An 8,059-nucleotide genomic window follows, 5' to 3' on the forward strand; every position below is an offset into this window, starting at 1 on the left:
CTCTAGCAGTTGTTGGTTGTTGTCTCTTTGCATGGCTGTCTATTTGAACTTGTTTGTTAGTTCTTTTATTTCATTTTTTGCTTGATTATTGTAATAGATAGAACTAATAGCTCATAGGTTTTATTTCAAAAGCTATATTTTTTAAGAGCCTTTGGTTCTCTAAGGACACGTAATTTTATGTTTAATTAACGCGTAAACCTCTTTGTATATATATATATATATATAAAATGAACGATACTCTTTGCTACACACTAGATCCAAGAAATTATTATTTCTTGCTAACATGATGAAAGCTCAATACGGAAAAATAAATTGCTTCACTTTTGTAAGTATAATTACTAAACCTTGTAATCCATTTGATGAACGCCTAATTAATCTTTTATGATATTCGCTACTTTCCAGTTGTTGCCAATCTATAAGAGAAAAAAACATAAAGTAGTTGAATCATTTATTGGTTGATATATTGTCTATTAGCTAATTCATTGCTCGGATGACTAAATCATCAACAATTTCGTACCTATTTGCTTAAAAATAAGCTTCATGATCACAGAAAGAAATGATTCAAATATTCCATCATTGTCCATTTAAGAGATATTGATGTGATGTTTTACGTTTATCATAATTAATTCATTTTTTCTATCTACCATGATTATCTAGAGAAATTATTATGAGCGTAATTTAGATAGGAGAATCGTCCGGATTCAAATATTAATTATGCATCTTCATAAAATCTGGACGGTTCTCCCGTACGGACTCGACATGTAATAATCTCTTGATTATCTAAGAAAAAGCCTTGTAAGTTAAAAAAGGAATATGCACACAAATTTATGGAACATTAGTTTATTTAATTCAATAATATAAACCGTATTGAATAGATAATTGTATTTAGAGTAATATTGATATGGCATAACTATAATTTTAAATCAGAAAAAAAATGGTGAACCAATGTAGTGTATAATGATTATGGAGTTTAAATTAAATATAAACTAAAAAAAATAAAATTAATTTTAATGAAAACAATGAAAAAAAAAAATCTGATATCACAATATCCTATTTAGAACATAAAGCTAAATGCTAGCAAATTAAATAATATTTAAAAAGATTAAAATGGTAGGAAAATTTTCCATTCATGTTTTAGAATATTCTAGAATATTTTAATAGAGGTTTTTTTTTTTAAATAAAATGCATATAAATGCTATTTTATGATGTGTGTCTGCTCATGAGGATTCTTCTAAAATGAATACTAGACTAAGCAAAGGAGACTCGTTTCTCTTTTAGCGCCCCCACAAAAAACTACAGGAATTGCACATTGACTAACACTGTAATAACAATCACCAATCACACCACTTTCTAGCTAAAAAGAACTAACTCAGGACAATCTCTCGAAGTTATTGCCACCGACACTCTCCCACGAAATATTTGTCAAGAGTACCCGTCAGAAGTGCTTACCAAAGGTAGCCAAACTTATGTGTAGCTAGGGGTGTCAATATTTGACACGACACGAAAATCCGACCTGGACCAGACCCGGAAAATTCAGGTTGGACCCGATCCGATTTCAAAACGGGTCGGGTTCGGGTTCCCATATTCGACCAGTTTGAAAAAACGGGTCGGGCTCGGGTTGACCCGACATATTGGCGGGTCAACCCGGAAACCCGCTTAGAATGAGCTGCCCAAGGCTGCCTGGCTACCCGCGCCTGCCCGCTCGGCCTCCAATGCTACCCGCGCCCTGCCTGAGGCTACCTTATGGAACACTATGACGACAACCATGCACTGCCTGTATTTGTGTTTTTGAAGGCACCCCTCTCTTTCAAGAGGATTCATGGCATGTCAAGTCCATGTAGGATTCACGGCATGTCGACAACATTCATCCTGGGTTTGTGGTTGCTATTGGCCACAATTTTTGTAGATTTGAGGATTTTTGTCATTGATTATTTAGATATATGTCCGTTCCAGCAATGAATCGTGCTGCACACCGCTTAATTTGAAATAGGGAGACCAAAAGCATAGTTTAAGTATAATAAGTAATCTGGTCTTCATAAGTTGATATTTTCCCACCATAGATAGCATATGTTGCTTCCATCCCCTGGAATGAAAGATAATTTTGAATCATTTTTATCTACGAACAAGGAAGCTATATGTAATGCAATTAGGAATATCCTGGAGAGTTCGATCCTGGCTCAAGATGAACACTGGCGACATGCTTAACATATGCAATTCAAATGGGAAGTGGTGTTTCTAGTTGTGGAAGATGAAACAATGGCACATGAGATAATATTATTTTCATAAAGTAGAGATCCAAAAATAGGTTCATGAATACCATCAATATTGACTGGAGGGGAAACATTGAAGGAAATAATAAATACAGAATTTGCAGTCAAAACACTGAACCATCCGATGTAAAGATGATTTTCAGTATTGCTAATTCAGTTGAAGAAGTGACCCCAAAATAGAATGACGGAAAAGATTTTTGTCCAAACACAAATTGGTCATGTATTAGAAGACAATATATATATATATATATATATATATATATATATATATATATTTGGGGTCTACGATGCATTGTCACTTGAAATAAAGATATTGGAATTAGACCTTTTAATCGATTCATAACTTTTTGAGCACACCCAACATATGTTAGAACTCCTTTTACTTGCATGAAGAAATCTTGGATATGTCAATTATGTTATGGTCGGAGTCCTACTCATGTGACCTGGTAGAGATGGGAGAAGCCATAGGCATTATTGTGGGTCAATCAATTATGGAAGCTTGGACTCAACTAACATTAATAACATTTCATACTATTGGAGTTTTCACACGTTGTAATGCCAAACATGTACGAGCTCCCTATAATGGAAAAAATCAAATTTGATGAGACTTTGGTTCATCCCACACGTACCCGTCATGGTCATCCTACTTTTCTATGTTTTATAGACTTGCATGTAACCATTAAGAGTCAAAATATTTTATATAATGTGAATGTTCCAACAAAAAATTTGATTTAATTTCAAATAATCAACATGTAGAATCAGAATAAGTATGATATTGATTTATCTTATTTTACTCCAATGATACTATTGTTCCAAACCATTATTGGCAAAGATTTGGGTAAGATATGCACTTCCTCCTGAATGAAAAAAAAGCTATCTACTTTCATTTGCATTTGGTATTTCAGACTAAATTCTTTTTCTCCTTGATACTTAATAAAACCCTCATTTTTTACGATTGAATTTACTTTCTTTTACTTAGTGTAAATGAGTAAAAGGAGATAAGGGACCACTAGGCTGATCGAGATGAGACTTTAATGATCTGGCACCTACGCCTGGCCGTGTCTGCCAGTGAATATTGGATCTATATATGGTCTTGTGTGTTATGTTCTTTATTCATACAAATGGAATGCATCACGCATGTTAACCTTCCTGCGGACGTTTGTTGATATCTTAAAAAGTGCAACTAATTAAACTCATATTTCTATAATTGATTCGATTCGTGGATCCAATTGTAGTTAAACGCCTATGAAAAGATCACTTGGATTTATAAAAAAGTTTATTATATTTATCTATGGTACGTTGCCTATGGTCAAGATTCTAAGCTTGGTGATCAAATAAGTCTTTTTGTAATCGAAAGGAAGAGTCTGAATTTAGGGATTGAGACTTTAGGACCATATTGGGAAAAAACCGTTGGCTTACCATCCTTTTACTCTCCACCCATCCTACACACCCTCTCCTCTAATTTTGATATATAGTAATAGTTTTTAGAGAATAAAAAGGCAGACAAGAACACTCAAGGTTGTGAAGAAAAGAAAATTCCACTTTTTAGATCAAATTTGAGTGGGATGACAAATTTTCTAGTTTGAAAAATCTTGGAATAGCCTACGTTCTTACATCCTATCTTGGTGTGGTATGCAGGTGAGAAAAAGACATCAGTTAAATTCACCGCTTAGATTTCTCTATGTTTATGTTATCATGTCATAGAATAGTTGCTACATTCCTCGCATATTTTAGCTCAGACTTTGCTATCAGTGTTAGGTAAGATCCTACAATCACAGGCTCTAAATGATGTAGAAGAAATTGAAATTGCTAATGTGTTGATGGGGAAAACTACTAGTTTTTATATATTAGATATCCACCCGAGTCACTCTGGATGTGTTTGTCCTATTTACATGTCCGAAAAAATTAATGTTGGACTTATTAGATCATTAGCTATTCATGTGAAGGTTGGTTATTGGGGATCTATAGAGAGTCCGTTTTATAAATTATCTGAGAGATCAAAAGAGGCACAGATGGTTTATTTATCACCAAATAGAGATGAATATTATATGGTAGCAGCAGGAAATTCTTTGGCCTTGAATCGGGGTATTCAAGAACAACAGGTTGTTCCTGCTCGATATCGTCAAGAATTCCTGACTATTCCATGGGAAAAGATTCATCTTAGAATATTTTTTTTTCCTTCAAATATTTTTTGATTTAAGCATCCCTTATTCCTTTTATCTAGCATAATGATGTGAATCAAGCTTTAATAAGTTCTAATATGCAGAGATAAGCAGTTCACCTTTCTCGATCTGAGAAGTGCATTGTTGGAGTTAGGTTGGAAGGCCAATTCTAAATTAGGGGATTTCTAGCCGAACTTAAGGAAAAAATTATTTATACTGATACTCAAAAGTTCATTTTTTCAAGTATTGGGGATACTCTAAGCATTCCATTAGTTATGTATCAACGTTCCAACAAAAATACTTGTATGCATCAAAAAACTCAGGTTAAGCGGGGTAAATACATTAAAAAGGGCCGAATTCTAGTCAATTATGGAAGAATCTTAAGAGGATTTCATTAACAATTTTTAATGGTCATACTTAATCTGTAGGCATTACTTATCACTTATAAAAAGAACTAATAACATGTCATAATTTGTTTAGAAGAAAATTAAGAACATTTGGTAGTAGTAAGGCTTTCACCTTAAGTTTGTTTGTGTTCACCACCCACAAACTATTGGGCAAGTTAAGGTCCCACAAAAGCAAATATTGAATCACTTATGGAGAAAACTGGAAGTAGCAAAGATGAAGGGGTTGAAGCAATCCCCTCTTTTTTATTTTTTTTAATAGCCACATTTTTTATGATAAGAAAAATATCATTAGCTGTAACACAATGTCAAGGCCCTACTATTATTGAACTCAAACTATAGAGTGAGTGAGTTGTCATAATAACTAACTATGATAAAGATAAACTCTACAAATGGGCAAGATGGAATCAAAATGGCCAAAAAATTCCAATTGGCCTTTCAAAAAAGCTTTGAGAATAAGACAACCATAGATAGGTTAAAGTGAAGAGGAGGATGGACAAGTATTACAATGTTAATAAGCTTGGATCCACATGTAATAAACCTTATATCATAATGAAACAAGTCAACCTTAGTGCCTATTAGTTGCAAACACACTTGGGAAAATTGGTTTTAAGGACTTGCAACACCTTTAACATGAAGATATTACCCCATATTATTTAACCTCAAGAATATCAATGATGATTCTTATTTTTTCTATATTTTCTCAATTTATATATAGGTGAGTCCTTTACAAAATCTAGTAAAGTGATAGGAAAGATTTAAAACTTAAGGAAATTGCACCCTTTTAAATTGAAACATGGGAAATTTCCCCATATCCAAAGTAAAGGTGACATACTCATCCATTTAGAGACCCAAGTAGAAGAAAAATAGAAATAATACTTAGGAGTTTCATACAAAACATATGAGTACTTAGTGGCTAAAATATTATCCACCTAACTAATTCGCTTGTCAAGAACTTCCAAAGTGAGTGGTCCTTATGCAGGAATCCCATTTGCCAACAAATGTATAGAAAATAGAGACTCCTGTAGCTAGTGCAAGTTAGCATTCAAAGGGTTCTTATGTTAAAAGTGGAATCGCAAGCACTTTTCCATCCTCTCACTTAAATATCAATAGATTCTCAAAATCCTTGATTTGTATTGGAGATGGTTCTTACTATCTTATGGAACTCGCTACCAAGGAAGAAACTCCAGTGGAACTTGGTGAACGATCAATAATAGAAAATTCTTTACAAAAAAAAAATGTTAACAATATTTTTCACTATAGGAAAATCACACACTACCGGCAGTCTGGACCGGCGGTTACTACTTATTTTCTGGCGGTTCGGTAAAACACCGACGGCTTGTCGGCGGTTAATAAACCGCCGAAAAAATGACTCTCGAAACATTTTCTGGAGGTGTTATTTTGGCAGTATTCTTTGCCGTCGGCTTTCAGGAGGTTTATACCACCGGTTATCTTCCGGCGGTTTTAAGGCAGTTGACCGTCGATTTTATTACCTGTAGTGTACCGTCCGTTGAACCGTCGGTATAAAAATTGTCATTATTATAGTGTAGATCACCGGTAAGCTGAAGGTAATATCACCGGCGGCTTACCGGCAGTTTAAACTGAAGGAAGTTCCCGCTATTAGATAGGTGGCATGTCACCGGTTTACCGCTGGCTACCATCGATAAACTGCCGGTATATGCCGATGGTTTTAGTAGATTTCCGGCGGTGTTAATTACCCGTCCTGTATCAAAGTTTCTGGGGGCCAAGATGTCGGTTGGCCAGCAAAAACCTGTAGCATTTGAAAAAAAAAATTGATAGCCTCCCCTCTATTTGAGGGATTTTCATCCTAAACTCTAAACCTGCACAAAAATTATAGCAATCATAATAATTTTGTGCAACACGCCACTATAGTCAATCACAATAATTATCACAAATATATTCATAAGTTAAACCAAACAAAACAGATCATCATAACTAAGTTCAATAAGTTAAACCAAATAAGTTTATAATCAGATCATCATAAGTTCATCAAACATAAAAGAGTACTATTCCTCCTACGTATCCTCACTATCTGGAGATACACATGTGTCTGCTCTTTCTTCCTTTGATTTTCATCTCTGTATGATCACAGCTCTTCCTACATTTCATTTTGAACCTTTCTCATCTCTTCTATCTCTCTTGTCAACACTGCAACCCTCTAGCTTACAAATTCTTCAGCTCCACTTTGGTCATAAAATGCTAAGATAGATGAACTACCCTCATAAGCATAGCCTTATGAACCCAAACCATATACTCTCCCCCTATATCTTCCTCCAATAATATCTGACCATGTATGATACTCAGAAATTTGAGTCGATCCTGAAGATGATCCCACACCAGTGGATTGACAACTTTCTTGGCTCGTACAAAATCATCCTACGAGAATAAATTTATAAAATATATTGATATTATAATTAGTTTTATTATAATAAATTTCTATTCTCAAACTTCAAAAAATTATACTCACATGAGCCTTTTTAGTCTTTTCACCAACCCATTGATGGTCAGCTTGATGTTGATGAGTTCTTGTATGCAACTCCAGTAGTATTGGCTCCCGACCAAGAAACTCTTTCTAAAAATATAAGATCTAGGTATAATAACATAAATATATTCAATAAACTAATTTAAATCTTTTACCAGTCGTCATCTATATTCTGCATGTGAAATAGATTCACCAGTATGAAGAGAGCTTCCTAAACCTCCACTATCAGATGTTCTTTTACTTTTGTGAACTCAGGGGTCACCCAAGCTCTACTCAAATCTGCCCATACGCCCTCTCCAATCCATAATAGATGCTGCCCGGACTTTCTAATGTCCGTAAATATGTGCCTGAGATGGGTCGCTCATCTTCTCTCAAAATTTGTTCTGATCCTCGTGCTATGCTCAGTCAACCACCTAAATTCTTTCTGTAAAAAATTTAGGCATAACAAAAAATATTAATACAAATTAAATCAAATGTTTAAATTCATGCCAAATAAGTATACCTAAAATTCTCCAAACGACATATCACTAATTTTCTTTGGGATCTTCTTCCATGATAAGTAAGGAGCATCATATTATTTTTTATAATATCCTGAATCTTATGAGTAGGTGGCCTTGAAGGATTGAAGCTACAGGTTAATTTTTTTATCAATAATATATAATATATAAAAATGTAATAAACTTAATAACATAAACTGAACTTACTTATCGTCCTTAGGCT

This window comes from Dendrobium catenatum, unplaced genomic scaffold, assembly GCF_001605985.2.
Source record: "Dendrobium catenatum unplaced genomic scaffold, ASM160598v2 fragScaff_scaffold_1220, whole genome shotgun sequence".
NCBI classification, from domain to species: Eukaryota; Viridiplantae; Streptophyta; class Magnoliopsida; order Asparagales; family Orchidaceae; genus Dendrobium; species Dendrobium catenatum.